General features: G+C 37.3%; 2 protein-coding genes across 15 annotated transcripts in view; one reads left to right on the top strand and one right to left on the bottom strand.

Annotated features, from left to right (window-relative positions):
• Atg10 (Autophagy-related 10) overlaps positions 1 to 23,576 on the bottom strand; it is a 656,137-nt gene that overhangs the window by 455,752 nt on the left and 176,809 nt on the right. For 3 of the 4 annotated variants that reach the window (XR_011329775.1, XR_011329776.1, XM_069813034.1), the window contains exon 3: positions 16,666 to 16,716. The exons of the other annotated variant lie outside the window; for it this stretch is intronic. The gene's annotated coding sequence lies outside the window, so the exon portion shown is untranslated. The remainder of the gene's footprint in view (positions 1 to 16,665; positions 16,717 to 23,576) is intronic. 4 annotated transcript variants of the gene reach the window in all.
• Positions 1 to 23,576, top strand: part of LOC138691226 (protein vein-like) — a 411,186-nt gene that overhangs the window by 232,007 nt on the left and 155,603 nt on the right. The gene's annotated exons all lie outside the window — the stretch shown is intronic.

The following is a 23,576-nucleotide window of genomic DNA, read 5'->3' as shown; positions in this document are numbered from 1 at the left end:
AACGGATATGCCTGCCGCTCTGAGCTTAAGAACCGTAACCCAAACAACCCCCACTCCTCTACCCTGCTGGGCGGCAATTTAAAACTTCGCGCAGGTTGGTGCCATAACATCTCGTCTCAGTTCTACCAAGAGCTCCCTGTACTAACCAATGGTCACATACTTCCCCGGAAATATGGGGAAGAAACGTAGATGATGAAAAAAAAGAAGTGTATTTATGATGGCGAAATGGGTCCGAACTTCACCACCTAAAGTTACCTAGCAATTCTCCTTCAGCTGGTTGAGGGAAAACCTCAACCTGGTAACATGTCCAAATCAGGATTTGTACTGAGGCCCACTTGTTTCACGATCAGACATGCTTCCCGTTCCTCCATAGCGGTAGACAGCGACACCATAGATGAGTGTTATTAATAGGAATAGAATTAATATTGTTAACCAGTTATTAAAGGCCTATATAAACTCTATAACACACATAAATGGAACTTTCAGACTGCAATAAACATTATCAGTATACTGAATTTAATCCTTTGGAGTAAGCATACTTTAGAGAGACCTGAATGACACATACACAGAAGTACAGTACCAAATGTATCAGAGACATGGACACCAAGCAGAACTCATAAAAGACATTTTTGAATTAAAGAAATGTTTTTGGAGGCCAGAATTTCCAAGTTATATACAGGGTAGGGCATGGGAACCAAGTGTTTTTGGAATGGCTTATACTCGGTCGTTATGAAAGGAAGAGACGTGCGGAATGTGACAATCCATTCCGCGGCTTATAGCATTTCACCTGCAGTCGGCATCATGGAGCAGTGGACGCAAGTTTGCGTATGATTATTTTAGGCGAGTCGGTGACCGCGATACCTCGTGAATTTTGCTACAGATTCAATATTAATCGTAATGATTCTGTTCCCTTGCGTGACACAATCTCATGTTGGGTTAAAAATCTTTGAACAAAAGGCGCAATACTGAAGAATAAACCGCCCGGCCCCCAACGCAGAGTGCGTACTCCAGAAAATTTTGAGTCAGACAAGCGATAATGCGCAGCCCAGGTCCTTCTGCTCATAGACATTCAGCTGCACTTGGAATCAGCAATCGTACGGTAAGACAGATTTTGAATGACGATTTACATTTAAACTCATACAAGATGGGTGGTTGTGCAGAAATTCAATGTAAGGGATAACCCCCAACAATGAATTTCGCACAGGAAATGCTTGCACTCCACAAGCAGTATAAAAACATGATGGTTGCAATGAGTGATGAAGCCCATTTTCACCTTAATGGAGTCGTTAACAGATACATTTTCGGTATTGGGATGCTGAAAATTCGCGTCATTTACATGAAAAACCTATGCATAGTCCTAAGGTAACAGTTTGGTGCGTGGTGCGACAGTTTGGCGTCATCGGTCCCTACTTTTTTTCAAGAAAATGGGATTACAATTACTGTAAACTCTGTGCGTTACACTGAGACAATTCATGCCTTTTTCATCCTTGAGTTACAAAGAAGAAGCGACTAACATTCAGCCCATATCATAATTGAAGAATATGTTAGAATTTTTCGGATCGAAATTTAATAGAAATCGATTAATTTATTAAAAGTATTGCAACAGAGATATCCTAGAAAGAACAGAGGTCAATTTTCGTCAGCGCTTCAACAATGAATCAACACAGACGGACATCACATGCCAGATGTAATTTTTCGCTCATAATTGAAATGGTATGTTCTCACAAACGTTGTTCACCAATAAAGTGTGTTGAAAACAAAAACTAACTATTTTATGGTTATTTTAAAAACACTTGGTTCCTATGCCCCACCCTGTACAATAAGAAATCAAACACTGAGGGCAAAAATGAAAATAAAGGAAAGTATTTTCCGAGAAATAGCAAAGAAACATTTGAGAACGGCCGGTGGTATAAAGAAACTGCTACGGATGGACATTGGGAACTGGCCACAGCAGTCAAGAAGGGCTAAGGGATGAACTAACACTAAAGTATACACAAGTAGGAGGGAAATAAATAGTCTACTAGCAAAGGAGGACAGAAGAGAAGCTAGCAACAAAATGGAACGGCATAATAGTCGGTCATGATGCCTATACGGCGCAGTAAGCTTTATTATTCGCTATGACGTCACGCACATAAGAACACTTGTAAAACCAAATGAATCTAGATACAACGTTAATCAAACGACATTCAGCGGCGGCTCCTGGACCGAGTCCCCTGGAATGACACTTTGCATGGGCACTAGTTTCTATATCTATTACACATAGGCCTAACCTACAGCCTGTATGTCCTATGGATTTGATCCAACTGAATGCGTAGGTATATCTCAAAGATCTAAATTTTCCTTTCCAAGCATGATCCAACTTATATAGATAACATAGGTAGAGAGACCAACCTCATGGTCTAGTGGTCAGAGCTTCTGGCTATCACTCATGCGGTCCCGGGTTCGATTCCCGATGAAAGCACAGAAATTTTCTCCTTAAAGGAGATTATTCCTGTGTTCGTCAATGGTCTGGAATTTAGGTAAAGTTTAGATTTAAAACCTCTCCTGGCACCACAACCTCAACTAAGCCAGTGCCAGGGGAGAACACCAGAAATGTCGAAAAGACAATCTGGTGGCAGTGATAAAAAATATATATAGGTAGATTTGGATTCTAAAGAGTTTCATTTTCTTCCCTTCATTCATACTATAGCTGTAGCAGAATACGTCGTTAGCAATAGTAGCAGTAGGCCTACTGGTAACAACAATGTTATTTGCACCAGCAGCAGTAACAGTAGCAGTGTTGGTCCCAGTAACTGTAGAATTAGTAGCAGTAACGATCCGTGGCAATATTATCAATATTAGTATAATCAGTGGTGTAATGTATAGTATCAGTAGTAGCATCAATAGTATTCAATATAGTAATTTTAGTATAGTAATTTTACTTGGTTATTTAATGACGTATCAACAACTAGATTATTTAGTGTCGATGGGATTGATGATAGCGAAATGGTATTTGGCGAGATGAGGCAGATGATTCGCCATAGGTTACCTGAAATTCGCATTTGCCTTTATGGTTGGGGAAAACCTCGGAAAAAACCCAACCAGGAAATCAGCCCAAGCGGAGATCGAACCCGCACCCGAGCGCAACTCTGGATCAGCCTTAGCCGACTGAGCTACGCCGGTGGTATCATCAGTATTAGTAGTAATTGAAGTATCGGTATCAGTAGTATCATGAATAGTGATTAGTATAATACCTACTGTTGATGTCAGTATAGTAAAAGGTAAATTCATCCTCATTATAGACCATGAAAGTCCACACGGCGGGGCGGCGGGAGGTTAAGTTTCACGCCAGTACAATCGGTATTAATGGCTGTAGAGATGTCAGTCCTACATACCCACCGCCTTTACCTTCAAGGAAATGTCCCTAGTACTCATTTCTGTTAGAGGCTGAGTAGACCCCAGGGTCATAGTTCGGCTGGAAGGAATAGATCAACGGAGAAAATTGTTCCCGTTCGGAATCTAACCCGCGCTTCTGGCTTGCAGCGTGACTTGTCAGTAGTAGTAGCAATAGTAAGTATAAATACTATCAGTATTAGTAAAATATTGTAGTACCGCAATATTACGAGTAGTAATAGTAATAACTATCAGTAGCAGCAACAGTAGGAATAGTAATAGGCACCAATAAATTTAATCTGACTTTTAATAGTAATATGCGTTACAAGAGCGGTATGTTGGCGTTTGACATGAAAACAAACATACCGCTCGTGTATCGTACATTATTTTGTGCGAAGATCGTTTATTACATACCTGAAAGACGAATTTCTAATTAGTTGCAATGAAATCTCCATCTTGATTTCTGTTTAATGACGGCAACTTCGGAAAGCCAAAATATCTTTCTTCAACATTGTTGCTATAAAATGTTTTCTGTGATTACTATACTCCAGCAGGCAGTGATATACGTCTGTCTTTTTTTTCCCCCAATCTATAAATGCGAACTTAAAACAAACGGTAAGGTTATGTAATGATTTATTTTTCATTTTAATATTTTAACAATATTATTTATATAACATATTGCAGTAATAACATCGGCATCTGGAATCTTGTTGATTTTTTTCACGGCTTCCTTAATGTTACTTGTATCAGGAATGCAATAAGTTTCGTGGAGTAGTAGACTTTACTTAATTTTTGCAAATATTTAAAAACAATAATTAACATTGCAATTTAGGTGAAATTGGAGTGGTAAGTTTCCAATTTATAATTATTACTATGTTAAACGTCTCTAAAAATAATATGTTAAAGGCTAAAGCAGTAAAATGAATGTCGCGCTTAAGCGGTAAGAAGAGGGAAATTGTTATGTGTGTTACGTTGGGAATACCGAATGTGGTATTTCACACTTACCGCGTATTGGTTCTGTGCGGAAAACAAGCAAATACGCACGATCTCGCTCGCACAAAAGTCTTTTGTAGGATCCTTGTAAGAGTGTAATAGTCACATTAAAGTCACCAAGGAAATGTCTGATTTGATTTCGAGTAAATCATATAATAATAATAATAATAATAATAATAATAATAATAATAATAATAATAATAATAATAATAATATTTATGTGGAATAGTTCTGTGATATTAGCAAGTTCCTCCCCCCCCCCCCAGATAACTCGGTCTAGAAAATCTCCATCTTCCATGTCCTTCTTCTTCATGCTGTCCCTTACTACATTAGCTCATGTAGGTTGTGACTTTCCTCGTGTCTTTCTTTTAGGTGACTTCCAGTTAAAAATGTATTTATCTAATTCAATGTCTTCAGTGTTATAGATTAATAAGAGAAAAAATTTAAGTCACAAAAAATATTCTTCAAGAAACAGAAGAACTGCAGTTAAAACGGTATTAACATGTAATGAAAAGAGAAATAATAATAGTAATAATAATAATAATAATAATAATAATAATAATAATAATAACAATAATATTACTAATAATAACAATAATATTACTAATAATAATAATAATAATAATAATAATAATAATAATAATAATGCCTAACTAGAAGAGCAAAGCTATAATGTAACAAGAACATATTGTTCCAAGCCATATGCGACTATCCCATAATATCACAAAAATTAAGTTTCTTGTTTTAATCACACCTTATCACAATCTACCTTGCGAAACTACGAATAACTGTTTCCTTAAGTCCTGAATATTGCAATTTGTTAGATGAAATTTGACAGCATATGGATCCGTTCGCAGTTGAACACACGCCTTAAATATCTCCGAAGCTATTTCATGTGGATTAGTCATGTCTGGTTTGAAACCCTTAACATATTTTATGCTCGACCATGCCGAAATGTAGTAATTATACACCTGGTAGCAGTCCTTTAATGCATGTCATTAAAGTACACCTACTCATTAAAGTTCAGGTGTTTTCAGCCAATGACAACTCAGCTTACAGGTGTTCAGCCAATAACGAGTCAGCTTTGTACCGTTATAAAACCGCAAGTATCGATTATTCTCGGATATGCAATCGAAAGAGAATTAGCGAAAAGTCACGGAGGTTGGAAATCCAATACTGTCGCAGAAGGTTATGTTCTGTTACTATAATAATTAGCGTTAATTGTAAATAATATTCAAATAAATTCAATTTGTCATCTCGTTTTTCAATGTCGAATTCAATAATCAAAGTTATACGAAGTTTAACGGCTTACACAAGGTCAATGACATTATTGTTCCTCGGAAAAAATCAATACTTTCGCGTCTGCGCACATCTCACAATTCACGACCTAGAACAAGGTCACTTCCTATCTTGTCAGATACAAATAAAATGTATACATCTGAATACTGTAATTTCAAGTTAGAAATATGGTCGAGCATAAAAAGTCGTATGAAACTCGCCTATAATGGTAATTAAGAAGCTCGTATGAAAATTATGAAACTCGCGTGCGCTCGTTTCATAAATATCCATACTCGCTTCTTAATTACTATCATTATAGGCTCGTTGCATAATGTACTATTGGCTTATTCACTCAACAGAGTCACTCTCCCGTAGTTTCATATAAAATAGTCTAGAATGATCTCTCGTCGCGAAATTTTATCATTTTGAAAGTTGGATAGCGATTACACACATGAAAAGTTAATAAAATATTATTTGATATAATTTTTAATTGGTTATCTAGTATCTGAATAAAGTGAAGGTGGTAAGGCCAGCGAAATGAGTACAGGGTCCAGCGTCGAAAGTTACCCATCATTTACTCTTAACAGACTGTGAGGAAACCTCGGAAAAAAACCTCAACCAGACAACTTGTCCCAACCAGGATATGAATCCGGACTCGCTCGTTTCACGATCAGATATGCTGTTACTTCACAGCGGTGAACTTATTTCATCTAAGACTCTACGGTGCTAGTTCTTTTGGGTCTTTACACAATAGCGCAGAAGCAGCAACACTCAGCCTTCTGGAGTTACGTTTCGGCTCCTCCTCAGGGAAGCCAAGGGGACGGAGCCTTCAAAAGTTCTATGTTTCTGTATCTGTGCCAAGATGCAAAAACGGCAGTAACTTCTCCACTTGGTCAAGTATTAATATTTACATTAATAAATGGAAGATAGGTAAGAATGAGCCGTTACAGAGAAACAAACGAAAATGTAACGGGTAAGTGGAAAAGTGTAACAAGAGACATCGCAAGCAGGAGCGGACAGGCCGTGGCGGAGTTGTGTGTGGTCCAGCGCTGGTCAGCTGTTGTGGACCCGAGTTATGGCATGCCAAGAATTTCACTACCTGAAGGCATTACATATCACAACATCACACCTTTGCGCTTTTTATTCAAGTACACTCTCCTTCCAAATAATACAGAGTGTTTCCAAACCACAAGTGGGCAGTAAATCTCCCATATGTTTGTTCTTCGTCATCTGCGCATTGACTTATTGGCCGTGTAATCCAATGCCGGCTTTCAACGTTCCCCGGAACAACGAAATATCGAACTGGCGCAACCGCAGGTGACTGGGCATACCAATCACACCGCACCGTTACCTGCACGACACGCTCCTTTCTTCATTGTTTACGGTAATTATGTTAATTAACACAGCTGAGTATTGCTGGCATTACAAACACATGCTGTGAATATCGTCAGTTCAACAGAGTGTTGCCGTTATATAAATTGAATACTTTAAAGAAAACAGTTTGATGGGCTATAATAAAATAGTGCCAGTCCCATTTAATTGGACAGTGTATAAGTTCACAATATACAGTCTGATCCATTTGAGTATGGGTAATATTACTGTATTATTATAAAGCTATTATGATAGTAGGAAAAATTTCTTGCTGGTTATATTATGATTAAAAGATGGGAATTTCCATATATGACAATCAACAATGCACAATCTGAAAGGACAAATGAAAATTGTAGATGATTCAAATGGCTACTACAAATCAACAGCAGGCACAATGTGTTCTTTGGTATGCTAAATTTGAGAGTGTTAAAAGAGTTCAAAGGGAATTTCGACGTGAGTATGGTGTGCGTAATGTACCCAATACGATTTCATAATGTTGTGGTATCGAACATTGTAGAAACGAGTTCTGTGCAGGAGGTCGCAGGCGAAACCCAGTACGAGAAGCAGCTATCTCTTGGCTTGACCCCCAAACTCCCCAGATCTAACCCCGCCTGACTTCTTCGTGTGAGGTTTTGTTAAAGACATTGTCTATTCACAGAAACACAGGAACATTGATGATCTGAGAGTAAAAATTACTCAAGATTTTCAACAAATCAGCCCTCTTATGTTACAACGGACATGGGCTGAATTGCATCACCGTTATGAGTTGTGCAGGGTGCGCAATGGGAGTCATGTTGAGCTCTGAGGAATCTCTCATCTTTCAGTGTTGTATGCACAAATTTTCAACAAATAAAGTTCAGTAGTAAATGTTTTATGGTGTTTTTATTTTATCCATATCCAAACGGATCACCCTATAGATTGATAAATTTTCGTATTGTCAGCTTGTTGAGAGATTTTTGAAACTATTAGTGAGAGCTGCTCTCCAGGGCTGCAGGCACGGTGCAAATATCTACCAAAAACCTTCGCACTATTTTAAAATGTATTCGTTACTCCAAAGTATTTCCAGGTCCACATTATGACAGAAATTAAAAAATATTTCTCAGTAAAAGAGTAGTAACCGTAATATAAGTTGAAGGGCCGTAATAAATGTCTTAGAGAGCCGCATGTGACCCCCCGGGCCGCGTAATGAGTACCACTGGATTAAAGGATTACATTTCATACTTTTCATTGCGAATTCAGCCCAAGGTTTAGAAGTCCGTAGTTCAACACAGGGGAGCACGTTTATCGGAGAACAGGGTAGATAGAATGGGCTCATTACGAAAAGACTTATTGTCCCTTATAAATACATGTTAACACGTAGGAGAATCAACGTCTTAAAGATGAGTCTCAAAAGGATTGAGTCTCAATATACGGCTGACATGTTTCAAGTTTATTTCAATTTTAAATATCGATTTTATTAAATATAAATTAGGATTAAAATAAACTGCAATATATAAATGGCTACTTAATATAAATTTGTGAAAAATTAATTACATCTTCTTAAACCGCACAATTTATAAACGAAGTCAAATGCCTTGATTTTGAGATTATAGATAATGTTATTTTTGTGTGTAATCCAGAAACGAAAGTTCATCTTATTATTTCGGTGCATATTAAGTAACAACACAAAAAGAAGAGTCTGTAAACGGTACTACTGTTTGCGACATGAGAACGCAACTGAATTGATGCGAAGTATAATGAAAAAGTATGTCTCACCTTCAAGATGGTCACTTTCAATTACGCATGATCATTTGATCATTACGTTAACAAGCTTGCTTCCAAATTTAAATGTTCAACGTAAATAAAATACAAGATCACCACGAGAATTTGTAATGAAATTTTCTGTAAATGTGAAAAGTATTTTAAAAAACTATGTAGGAGAATGTGTTATAAGGGCATGTTCAACTTCATTTTGCCCATTAAGCCATTCGCTATAGTGTAACATACAGTAGACAGAGCTGGTGAGATGAAAGCTTTTACTCATGATGCCTCTCCTTCAGCTCATCATATCGAATAGTGAGAGATTTTCAAGCGCCACAAGGTCTGACAAATATATCTGACGGACCACGCGCGAAGTTTGTTTCCAGTTAAACTCATGTACAAATAAACCAGACATTCCAAATTCCATTATGCGGCTAAATATAGTTTGGAGTTATACACAGACCGCAACATTAAGAATACAACGCAAGTGAATTCGAGTATATGAAAGATACAAAAAGAAATACAGCTTCAAAAGCAACAAACATATAGTTTATATTCAGTTACTCTTCAACCAAAATCAAAATTCTGAACAGGAACCATTAGAAGCAAAATCTGCAGTCATATTACTAATAATTAATTTAGGCTTCAAAGTATCTTACTTTAAGAGAAAGAAAAGTAATGTATAGTCATTAAAGTGTCCAAATCATATTAAATAAGTAACTCGCAATAGCATGACCACATACAAATTTTAGACTGTCAAGAATTCAACTACAGAATAGAAAGTGTGAGATATTAAGTAATTTTTTAGTTTTACCTTAAATAATGCAGGGTTTTGGTTATCTTATGATTCTTAATATCTTGAGGAAGACTACTGAAAATTCTATATAATAGATTTAGGGGAGAGTCGGGTAGTATCGGACATCGGGTAATATCGGACAGTGAGTTTCTTTCATCTACCACACGATGATAGTACCTGAGTGACATGGTTACATTTCTGTGATGTCGCATAGAGAAAGTAACCATGTCATTCAGGTACTACCGTATGGTGGTAGATGAAAGAAATGCACTGTCCGATACTACCCGATGTCCGATACTACCCGACTCTCCCCTAAGTCAATGATTTTTTTTTATTTATAACAAGTACTGCGTATGCGTATGTTCGAGAAAGCTGTATTCAACACGCCATTTGTAAATAAATCCGGGATATAATAATAATAATAATAATAATAATAATAATAATAGTAATAATAATATAATCTATAAACATAATCGTTCGATGAAAAAGTAATGGAACGGAGAAAAATTCTCTCCGGCGCCGGGATTTGAACCAGGGTTTCAGCTCTACGTGCTGATGCTTTATCCACTAAGCCACACCGGATACCCACCCCGTCGTCGGACAGAATCGTCTCAGATTAAGTTTCAACTCTTGGGTTCCGTCTAGTGGCCGCCCTCTGCACTACGTCATAGATGTCTATGAACATAGGACTGAAGTCCACACATGTGCTGAGACGATTCTGTCCGACGCCGGGGTGGGTATCCGGTGTGGCTTAGTGGATAAAGCATCAGCACGTAAAGCTGAAAACCCGGGTTCAAATCCCGGCGCCGGAGAGAATTTTTCTCCGTTCCATTACTCTTTCATCGTATGATGACGCAGAATATCTGCATGGAAATATCATATGTACCTCGGTACATTAAAATAATATATATAATAATCGTTTTCATCATAATCATGGATCTTCCAGTATTTTCCATGTCCACGTCTGTGAGGGTGACAAGCCAACATTGGATATTCCACCGGTTACGTTGCCAGTACATAACAACACGCGAGTACCTCATACAAGGGTCATCCAATAAGTCCGTATGGTATGGAAATAACCTCTTCTTTGTTGTCGAGAATTGAACCCGATACTCTGGACGAGAATTTTAATTCCAACAAATCGGGAGCTTCATGGAGCCTGGACAATCCTCGCCGTACTGCAGCGAGGTGTAAACTAATATGTGGCCTTAGGCAGAGCGCTGCAGCTAAGCCCGTGGAATGCCCTCAACATATAAAGATGATTTATAGCCTGGCCAGTATAAAACATAATCAGGACGGTGTATATATGTACCAAAGCCGACTTTTAACTGAGCTATTCTTTTCTTTTTTTCGGGGTGTTCCTTTTTGTGTTCTTTTGTTCTGTATTTATTTTTTATACCCTTGCTTCCTAATTACTCTAGTAAGGGAAGATTTTTGCCCGACGTCTGCGCGAATGGAATGTAACCTTGGAGTTATAATTATTTCACTAGCGGCCATGTTGCAGTGCTAAAGGTAAAAGACATCTCGAACGTACACCACGCTTCTTAAAATATATGAATGTGTGGAGTACGCCATTATACAGTGGTGCATCCACGGCGATGCGACGGACGCGTCCGGCTCCTGCCAAGCAGAGCACGCGGACGTGTTCAATTCTATACATTTATGAAATTCTATAAAAGTTATTTTCGAAATTCCGTAATAGTACATTATACAACGAGCCTATAATGAAGGTAATTAAGAAGTGAGTATGGATATTTATGAAACGAGCGCAAGCGAGTTTCATAATTTTCATACGAGGCGAGTTTCATACGACTTTTTATGCTCGACCATATTTCTAACTTGATATTATTAATTTTATTGTATCTGACCTGGAGCAATGTCCAGTATGTTGTGAGATGTGCGCAGACGCGAAAGTATTGTTTTTTTCAGAGGAACAGATGTGCACATTGACGTTGCTAGGCCATAAGAACCTACAGAGATAACATTCAAATTAAATTAGACATTGAAAAACGAGATGACAAATTGAATTTATTTGAATATTATTTACAATTAACGCTAATTATTATAGTAACAGAACATAACCTTCTGCGACAGTATTGGATTTCCAGCCTCCGTGACTTTTCGCTAATTCTCTTTCGATTGCATGTCCGAGAATAATCGATACTTGCGGTTTTATAACGGTAGAAAGCTGACCTGTCATTGGCTGAACAGTTGTAACCTGAGTCGTCATTGGCTGAAAGACCTGACCTTTAATGAGTAGGTGTACTTTAATGACATGCATTAAAGGTCTGCTACCAGGTGTATAATTACTACATTTCGGCATGGTCAAGCATAAAAGTTATTTTCGAATGAGATCACACCTGGTATTGTGACTATTTGTGTCTTTTCATAGATTCGACAGCATTTCTGAAATTGTGATCAGAATTTATGATTTCAAAATGCTGGTGGAAACTTGAATTTTTCAAGATTTCGGAACTACGTGCTTGCAGAATACGCTCAGTTCTGAAGTTCTGGAAATGCACTAAGTAAAGGAGGACAGGTATACTTATGATTTAAGGCCACTACTCACAGTCAGGTATGCATTATTAAGTGCATATTGTACAATATTATTACTGCTGAGCATGCTAAGACTTTAATGCGAAAACATCAGACCAACATTATCGGAGAAATTACAATAATTAATTCGTACATCATCTTTCCAATTTAATTTTCTTCGACAATAATTTTTAATTGCAAAAAATAAAATGTTTAAGTAAATATAAAATTAACAGTTCAAGTTGATGTATGCAATAAAATTCCCCACGCAGCTTTTCGATCGCTTCTAGTACTGAAAGACGTTAAAACGTTTAAAATGAGATTGAGAAAGTATTTCTTACTTGTCAAGTAAATTCCTCAAGAGGAAAATATTAGCTGTAGAATACAAAGGTGGTCTTCTCAACTGACCGCAAAGAACGACAATAGCGAATCATAAAGGTCCTGCAATCTCGTCAGAATTTAAAAGTATATCTAGCAAGAAAGGTACTTTTAATCCCGGGTGGTGACGGAGTTTTTCTCGTTGCCAAGCCTTCCAGCAGTGCCCCAAGGTTCAGTCAACCTCCTGTCAAATTGAGTACCAATCTTTCCTGGTGGTAAACGGCGGTTGGAGGGTGGTGCTGACCACAACACCTCATTCTAGTGCCGAAGTCATGAAAGTATGGAGCTGTATCTCCATTCCCCCAAGCGCCTTCTTGCGTGTAAAGGGGATGTCTTTCTTTTACCTTTAAGAAAGATACTATAACGTTAGGCCCACACTTTGTCATTCCAGAAAAAAACATATCCTTACTGCTCTAGTGCCGTGAAGACGAGAGTTTCGTTAACTCCCCAAAGGAATCACTCACATAATATTTTGTCTGGATAGATAGCAAAATGTTAATTAATTTCTCCAAAGCAAAGACGAGGGTCGGGCGCACATCGCCCCATTATTTCGTTCTGTCATTTTATGTTATGTATAAAAGAAAAATAATTGGATTACAAGTAAATCACCATTTTATACAAGTTTTCAAATAGTTTCTGGAAAAGCATATCCCTTATGCATAATTCCCGATAGAAAGGGCACGTAAATACTGAATATGAACAAAATTCGTCCAACAATTTAGAAGATATCACTGTACACAGACAGACAGGCAGGCAGAATAGGCTATTTGTCGAAGTCTTTCTGCAACGTCACATTACTTGCTCAATAGACAATATATCCTACAATGTGAAAAAAATTATAAAAAGTCCCATACTACGAAATTAGTGCAGAACTCTTTTCTTTTGTTATAGCTTGCAATTTAGTTCTCAATGCTATGTCATTCATTTGATATTACGAGCGCACTTTTATAAGCAGGGCATCAACAGCAGTGTGTTTCTATGGCGACCAAATGCCATCATGCACAGCAGAGCGTTAGTTCCGAAAACGTCCGTCGGCACAGATATATCATCAACATTATAATGCATGTTATTTTGTTGAGGCACTTTCTCAAAAAAAAGTGAAGTTGTGGAGCGCTGACCTGGAATCTGATGCATACTAGCCATTCAGCAAGCTCAGCTAACAGACTAACATCTACAAGTGACGTTTAATGAAAAAAATTAACGACGATTTTGTTTTAAAGTATCATTTTAAAACATCTGTACGCTTATAATCAAGATTATATTATAATCTTATATAATCGTCCTTGGAATTGACTGCTTGGTATGGGATTCCCGGTCACGACGTCCCCTTCTGAGACACAAAATCCGAGGATTAGTGTCTTCCCTTACAGAATGACTGAAGTTGTGTGCACTGACATAACATACAGTACGTACAATGACTTTCTTTCTCGGTAAACTTGGCAAAAAATGGTGTTAAATATTTCCAATGTTACCTATACTGTCTTCAAAAAATATTGATCCAATAATCCTTTGAGCATTAATCGCACAACATACACTGTACTTCGATTTTTAAACAAATCATGCTGCTGTTCCATAAGCCAATAACAGTTATTTAATGTAACAAATTACGCTTTATCACTGGAAGGGATGACTAAACAGTCACGGATAGAGAGCTGATACTACTACAAAATTTCATTCTCCAAGATGTCACGGAATTAATATCTTACAAATAAAATTTCCACATTGAATTCTTCACTCCATTACATTCATAGTTTTAAATACAACTTTGAAAAATTCAAGAGTAAAAGACTTAGGCCTATAGCTTATAATAAGCTATTATTCACTAAAGCTGTATCTGAAAATATAATGTGAGTCAATAATATTTATCTCTAACAAGTGGAGCGAAGCGCACGGGCATAGCTAGTCCTTAAATAAAATAGAACGTAATTAAGACGTTTATAAAAACATCATTTGTAAGCAGTGCCCATCGTTTAATATCCCCTTTAGAGTGCATCTACTGAATTAAACCTTTATTGCGAACAGAATTAATCCTTGACTTTTATTTGAATCACATTTAATTTTAACAATTATTCAAAGACAATCCTAGACACTTTTATTCCTCTATTGTGAATATTTATTTTAGGTTATAATTTTTTTTGTAAAAAAAAACTCTTCGATTTTTAATGATATTGGCTCACCTCTTTCGAGGATTATTTAATTTTACAACTTAAAAAATTGATCATATTCTTCACCATCATCATAATTGTATATGAATACCTCTGAAGTTTAAGTAAAATATTACAAAAAGAATAAAATTACATCGTCTCTATATTTCACACTTTTGTATAATAATAATGATAATAATAATAATAATAACAATAATAATAATAATAACAATAATAAGCGAGCGAGTTGGCTCAGACGATAGTGTTTGAGGCTCGCATTCGGGAGGTCCCGGGTTCAAATCCCGTGGCCGACCAATCTGACCGGGGTTTTTCTTTTTCATGGTTTCCTTATGTCACAAAGGATAAATGTCGGATTGGAAATTTACATGCCATGATTCAACACCGCTTCAATCATCAATATCATAAACGTTAATCAAAATCTATAATTAGTTACATGAACACAAGCCACCTACAACACACAATAGAAACAGGAACTCAACAATAGCGAAAACGGCGTACTGGTATACTCACAGAACCTAAAACACGCGATATGACCACAGATGTTAAAGAGTCTATAAATAAACTTAACAAAATAATAATAATAATAATAATAATAATAATAATAATAATAATAATAATGTTTTAAGAGTAGTTGTAGTGGTGTCTGTGGTGGTTGTGGCGCCGATGTGACTTTCTAGCCCGTTACAAACTCACTTTAAGTCTGTCCATCATTTCCTTAGTCTCCACGGATCACTTCTTCCCTTCTGTCTACTATTCAGGATTCTTCAAGGGACACAGCTGCTATATATTGTCTAAATGCTCAGTCCACTGTTGTCTGTAGTGGTGAATTTCTTTCTCTGGCGATAATACATTTACTCGTAGTACAGTCCTTATATCTTCGTTCTAAATTTTGTCGAGTCTAGTCTATCTTATCTAAGGAATCCCATTTCAGTAACTTACAGTTATTTTTGCATCGCTGTGTGTCATCGTCCAAGTCTCCGATTCTTACAACAGAACTGGTACTGTTTTACTGTATAAAGTTTTATTTAAGTTTGTTTCTTTCACTTGCCTTTCGGTATTGTATTTATGGTGCCACATTATCTGCTGAAACGTGGAAGTTTACGCAGTTCTACTTTCATTAGTGTCATTACAAGTGATCTCACATCCTAGATGCTGTATTTAAAGCTTGTGATCTGTTCTAATGAAGATCCATTAAAAGCATTATTATCCTGATGTTATATTTCCGAGTTTTTTTGTAGTGAAATCTTAAAATTGTAGCCTATTCCTCACTTATCTTCTGTAATCCATGAAAATCTCTAAATCAATTTTTGCGGCATCACTGTAAAATATCGAACAAGTAAAACTTATTGCTTCACGAACACAAATGCGCTATTTAGAGTAAAAGAGTCAAAATATAACTTCCTTTTGAATGACCTCTAATTCTGTTTCCTTATTTCTACAGCTAAGCACACGACACAAAATCTCATTAGATTTTACGACCATAAATTGTGGGCGAGAACTGAATTCGAGTGTCCGGCGTGGGAATCCTACCGACGCGCGACGTCGCAAATCGCAATCGATGTAAAGCTCACAGGATATATAAATTATTAGTTCCTCGCATCTTAGCGCTGGTTAGCGAAGCAATTAACATCAGAGCATGCAAGCATACATTACCGTGGCCAGGCAGTGTGGAAAATGCAGTATATTGTCCATCTGAATCGCGCCCCGGGGCACCGTGTATCGGATGTGTACCTAATATTGAAATAAGCCTGTGCTTCCAGTCGTCTGTTGGTATTACGTTTATTCCCTACTTATGATTAAAGCTGTTCCCATCCCTTTCACTCCATCTCGTTCTTCCTCTTTCTTTCTTCCACTTTTTTTTTTCTTCCTTGGAGCTATTTAAGACCTCCCATACTGTGCTGCGTATTATATTAATTTTTGCCTGCACACAACTTGACAACGCCGCACTGTATGCATTAATTTGTAAGGTTAATAATCTAGTGATCTGGTTCAACGAGTTGGAACCTGATTACATTAGTGTTTCAGGAGGCACTGTACCTTAGCAACGGCCGCTCTGCGACTTCCACTACAGCGCCCTTCAGCATGTACCTGTGTAGCAAAAGACATGGAATAATATTATTTATAAATTAATTTGATTACTAATGAACAAAAATCATATGATCCTCATTAAATATACCAAATTAATTACCACTATAATAGTCTGCCATACTGTGTCAGTGGTACGCCCTGGTTCGATTCCCTGAGTAGTTAATGAAGAAGTTAATCTTCACACCACTGGAAAATGTGTGTATCCAGTCCTCTGATTGCCCTGTGAAGTCCTGGCAGTGGTCCTGCATGGTGCTGACCTCACAGGCAGGGAGGGCCACATTGTGCAACTATCTGACGTGGATTAGAGAATTAAAATAAACTCGACGTTCGAAATGGCCACAAAGGCATAGAAAAAAAATGGAGAAAAGTTACCACATTAATAGATTTGTCACATTGTCCACGATCACATTCTTACACATCACTTCTCCAGCTAAGTCACAATCATATTGTTCGGGCCTCTTTTGGTCCAGTTAACTAATAGTACATTGCGATAGAAGGATGGTAAGTGCATTATAACAGAATCGAGGAAAAATTATAAAAGACGGGATGAAGTCGAGTCTTTCTTATTTCCGCGATTCTGCTCGCATTTAACTCATGTGTATTGCATTCAATTTTTTTTTGCACGATCACATTTTTAGAATTGCAAATACTGCGCAATTCTTACATATTTTGCATTCAAAAGGTAGAATAAATTTAATTTTTTTCAAGAGCTTTGCGTAGGCCTATTCCTTCATTATAGGCCAATAGGTTACTAAGTAGCCCCAAGAATAGAGTTTGTTGATGCTCCGTCAGTTTAGTAAATGTATAATTTTCATGTAAAATTTCTACCTGCGGACTAGGAGAGATGGCAGTGCACAACTTCTAATCACTAGAGTGTGCACCAATATGCCTGGGTTAAATTCTAAATCTCTCCGCAGTGCATATGAAGAGGATGCATATGTCACTGACGATAGTGATTCGTCCGTTGGATGGAGACGTTAAGCCTGGCGGCCCTCTTGGTGCTATTCGACAGGAGTAGGCTACGTGCCGGCACCGGGTTTCCCCTTCTCCCTTCCTCACCTCCACTACCATCCTCATCCATTCCCTACAATACATTTACACATATACTCACCCTAGTACACGACATAACTCTTCACAGATGCACATCATGCATAACGTGGCCCGTCGAAGTGGTGTGCAACTTGAAAATAGGTCATAGTCCTGCTATCTATCCGCAGTATGTGGAAACCGAATCACGTTAAGTGAAGTGGATAGGCAATAGAAACACACACACACACTATTATGCATTCACAGCAGTGTTATTTTGCTAAACAGATTAGTAAAAGTTTGTGTTACAGTACAGCCTTTACATCGTAGCAGCTAAGATGACTGAAAGCATAGGATATGTACATCATTCCATTTCGGTAGTACAATTGGCCCACTCAAGCGGCCTACGTGCGAATGCAGTCCCCACCCCGTGCCCCTCCCCTCAAGAGGAACTAATAGATAGATAACAATAGTTAAACACACTTCTACGTCCCATGTCTGGTTTTTTAAATTTACAAACTAACATAAATGAGCACATACCTATTCATCTATTTTCATATCTATCCATCTACCTATTATATCCATCAATCAATTCACATATCTACCCACCTATCTACATACTGTATCTATCCATTTAATCCACTTAGTCACATATATATTCATCTATCTACATATCTATCCACCTATCTACAAACTATATATCCATCTATCCACTTAGTCACATATCTATCCATCTCCATCTCCACCTCCACCAGAGACAATATAAAGCACCCATGTCTGAAGCTGGATTTGAACCCGCATATGGTCACTTGATCGTCATACTTGCGTTCTTGTCTAAATACGCGTGATCCTCATCCTTGAGCATTTAGAGGGGCAAACAAATAGTGGAACTGTCACGTAGAGGAAGCCGCATAAAAAGTGGAAAACAAAAGAACCTCAATAATAATCACACATATGCATTAATGTTAATTCGCGAATAACAAGATCACGTCTCCGGTGGGTCTTGGACAATTACGTTTACTGTTGAGATAAGTTTCTGTAAGCTATTAGAAGCTTCCTGTGCCATGAATATCTCTTCTAAGAAGCATACGATTTCCTCCTTGCAATCATCGCTGTGCCGATGAATAAGCTAATTCGATAGTCTGCACAATCTGCAGTAATAAGCAGGACAATCCTGCTGCTGCTCTGAACAGAAGACGAACCAATTGATCAACGGACTCTGGGCTTGTCTCATGCCATCAGGGCTCACTCGTCCCATTTATCATATTGGACTGCAGCCTACGTGTCCAACACATTTATTTACTACTTAAAACTATAAAATCATACAATATTACGTAATCCCATCAAAATTCAGCATCAGCATCATCATCTTTGTCGACAAAAAAAAAAAACAGGATTTTAAGATTATATTATCATGTCCCGTAAAAACTTAAAGACTCTGTTCATTAAATCTATACCCATAATTTAAAGTAGGCCTAATTTTATTCTGCATACTCGGTCAACTCATCACTATCCACAACACATTGAGATTCAATTGCATTGGTAATTCTTTGCATATACCTACTTGTCCAACTTTTAATTTTTCTCGCAAGTGGGTGCTTAATTAGTGCTATAAATGTGTACATATTAAAAATTGCCATAAGAAGCGCATTGAGCAGCTCCAATTATCTGTACTCTTCATTTTAAACACAAATGTTACTTCCATATTTCAAAACTGTGTTGGGTAAAATATTATAAAACCTCAATGTTGTGGTTTTCTACACTTGTTAATCACTTCATTTTATAATTCCATACTAACATATTCTGTTCTTTCTCTGTGGCTTTGCATTGGCGTCAGAAATATATTCCTAAAACTTGAGCCCTAAATTTTGCGGTGAACATTTGTACAGTACCTACCTCAGAGACAAATTTTAACTACGGAAAACCGGGATAAACAGCGGATATACTTTGTCATACGAAACACACTTCACAACGTAATGTAGTGATCGTCATTTTTTTATTAATTCATTTTTTAAAATGAAAATCCACACTCATCCAAACTCCTTCTACATCTGAATAAACTTGATAAACGTTACATAAACGTTAGAATTTATAAAACGTCGTGTAATGTATATCCAATATTCAGATGTCCACAACTGCAAGTATATAGTAGTAACAATATATTTTTAAATGAATTTTGTATTTGTTAACGATTGAGACAGACTACTTTTATGCAGAGAGATGGCTGAAATTAATCGTTACGGAATAAAAAGTTTCATTTTATTTGGATTATTATAACGTCGTTAAAACAATGCCGAAAAGAAAGAATGCTAATAGCGCGGTATAATGATGTCCAGGGGCGGCGAGTTCACAAAAAGCGAGCAGAGCACCCTTACAGACCCGCCACATTCAACAAGTGTCACTTCTCTCAAGTCCACCATACAGTTAGTAATGGGCGTATTTAAGGAGCAAGAGTGACGTCACTACTCTCGATGCACATCGGGATATTCTGAAGTTGGAAATTAAAGAAGAGCTACATATAAATGACTTTTCACATAATATGACAACAGAAAAGTTTCTTCTCGTACAGTCCACATACATTCCTGAAGTAATTAACTTTAATTCTGAAATTATGATTTGATTCGTAATTTTAAAACATATGTATCCAATATCCATTTAAAATATGCAGGCGTGCATATATCATTATGTGGTATGCGTAAAAATGATCCTATATGGTTAATTGAAGAGTATGTTAAGATTTTTCGAATTGTAATTTGATTTAATCCATTAATTCCATCACGACATTATATTTTATGAAATAAATTATTAATAAATTTACATAAAGAATTCAAAACATTGCTTGGAACAAGAAATACTATTACATATTCTACGCAATTCTAAAGAACACATTTCGTTGATGAGGTAATACTCAAAAACATGTTACCAAAGTAGCTGGAAAAACGGTCCCAACACCTTTTATAATGTATTATAGTGACAATGATAATTCAGTAGCTGGAAAGACCATTCCGATGTCATTTTGTTAAAATATATTAGCATGACAATGGTAACCAGGCAGCTGAAAAGAGGGCCTCAGCAGCACTTCATTTCAATGAATTATAGGAAAATGTTGCTAGGACAGTGGTAGCCAAATAGTTGAAAAAACGGCCACAAAGCCATTTCATTATAATGAATTGAAATATTATCATGACGTAGTAACCAAGTATCTGAATAGACAGTTCCAACACCATTTTATGATAAAATATTACTGAAAAATGTTTGTATGACGGTGCTAACCCAATAGCTGAAAAAATGGTATCTACATGACTTTTATGATAATAGATTATACAGAAATGTTAATATGACAGTTTCAACCAAGGACTTGGAAGATCTATTCCAAAACTGTTCGTTCGTATAACAGAAATATTCGTATAATGACAGAGGCAACCAAGTAAATCAGAATTCCAGGATAGAGGTGTCTTTATGCACTAAAACTTAAAAGTTGAGCCCGGGTCTTCGGTACGCTGATTTCTTGGCTAACGGAAACATGAAAACAGCATATTTTTGACAAAGCTCTTCTCGTGGGAACGTTGCACTAGATTTTCTATGCGATTGTACACTAATCGAGAAATGAAAAGCTAAGCATCCAAGTCGGTTTGGATGGAGTAGGCCGGAGTAAGTTGTAACGTAGTAAGAGAGGGGAATTGGAGCAGTGCGGGGATGGACTGTGAGAGGGGGAAAGTGGGAGGGAAGAGAAATACCGCTTAAGGCCGCCATGCAATAACTAACCAGCCTTTAACTGTTGTAAGGGAGATTCCACGACCAGACAGCATGGCTACAAGTGGTCAGCTATCGCATTAGCTCAAGTTACACGACGCTGGGAACCTGCCACCAGTGGCGACGCCAGGGCTGTCCAGAGTGCCTTCTAATAAACAACTTTTCTTAGCGACAGACCTTAACACCGACTGTTCGCAGTTATCAGGTTTCATTCGGATGTGTCGCACGTGATCACAGATAGATGACCAATGCCACATTCGACAATTCAGGCGTCGCGTCGTCGGTTTCACGATTCTCAGTGATTTCTTGTCATTAACTGATTGCGACTGCAAAATTTTGCAATAATGGAAAGGGGGGCACAGCTGTCACCGCTCAGTAGGCTAGCGTCCTCAGTATTTGTAGGCAAGTTTCAATCTTTTCCTTCCTTCATGTTAGCTGAATCCTACTGAATCTAGAAAGGTTAACAGAAACTTTAAGTAGGCCTATACACTGAGGTGAAATTCTAATTTTCTTAGCCGTTTAAGTTAGATCTTTGAGAATTTGAACAGTTATCATGCTGCATATAAATAGCTATTATATAACATTTCATAACATTTGGCCCAAAATGCTATGAATTATTAAAATTGTTGTCAATTTAAATTTAATTTTGAAAAATCATTATTCCTCCTACAAATTTTAAAATATTTGCCGCGTCCACGCCTTCAATGTTAGTGAATCTCGCCGTGAAGCGTTTTTCGTCTCACATCTGAGGAAATACCGTAAGCTTTATACAGAGAATCAGTCGACTGGCTCTATTCATCGCCATCAGACATCAGAAAATCTTCTACACTTTGCCCATAAAACATATTTTTCGGTGACAAAATTAAAGGAAGACTAGGATGAAACTTGTAATATGTAATGCTGAGAAATACTTCCACCCTCCAGTCTTGCCCACCGCAAGCATCAACTCAATCGGAGTGCGGGAATCGCTCTGGCACTGAACACGCGACGGCAGCAGGGAATAGCTAGCTCTCCTTCAAGCTTCGTTTGTATGCATGCTTGTCTTTTGCGATTCTGCGCACGCGTCCCCCCTACCTTAAGTTCACTGGCGCTCTTTACATAATTTCAACAGCGCATGCAAATATGTGATCCCCGAGTTGTACGATAAATGTTGCCTGACTTTTACTCATCCGCGTCTTCCAGTAAATGCGAATCAAGTCAGATGAGATGCCGGTCTTTTACTTTATAGCCTGCCGCCAGGTAAATTGAAATATATTTACAACCGGTCGTTCGTCCAGCCTCGCAACTCAGGATGTCTACAGATCCATTTCACAGTAGTTATTAGGCCTACGCCTTGTAATGAGCATCAGTGCATACGGGCCCAGAAATCCTATGCGTCACCCGATTATTTAGTTTTATGACTTGTAGAATGTAAATATTCGGAGCATTAAATTGGTTACATACACACAAATATCTTAGTATAGGAACAATCTGGATTTTCGTTAAAGGAGATATTTCGTCCTCTAACAAGAGAACCTTTCACATCAGGCAGAAACCACTTCCTTCCTCGAAAGTTAAACGGAAACTGACCCACAAAAACCAAGTTTTTACTGCAAACTGTAAGACACAAAAACTCGGTTCTGAAAATAGTATAAAATGTTCCATTATATATATATATATATATATATATATATATATATATATATATATTAATATTGCAGTTACAATTTTATTTGTCTAAAGGGTCGAATACACGCGAAGACTTATCCGAGACTTATCTATCTTTACAGATTTACTTGAAGCAGTTATATCTGAATTGGATGATTGTCCATACATGCTCACACTTACAGTCCATAATAGTAATATACGTTACAAGAGCGGTATGTTGACGTTTTCATGGTCGAGGAAAAGATTGAAAAAGCTCGTGTATCGTACATTATTTTGTGCGAAGATCGTTTATTACATACCTGAAAGACGAATTTCTAATTAGTTGCAATGAAATCTCCATGTTGGTTTCTGTTTAATGACGGCAACTTCGGAAAACCAAAATATCTTTCTTCAACATTGTTGCTATAAAATGTTTTCTGTGTTTACTATACTCC

This window comes from Periplaneta americana, chromosome 16 (assembly GCF_040183065.1).
Source record: "Periplaneta americana isolate PAMFEO1 chromosome 16, P.americana_PAMFEO1_priV1, whole genome shotgun sequence".
In the NCBI taxonomy this organism is placed as follows: domain Eukaryota; kingdom Metazoa; phylum Arthropoda; class Insecta; order Blattodea; family Blattidae; genus Periplaneta; species Periplaneta americana.
Note: the sequence above shows the minus strand (reverse complement) of the source record. Positions and strands in the feature narration are given on the sequence as shown.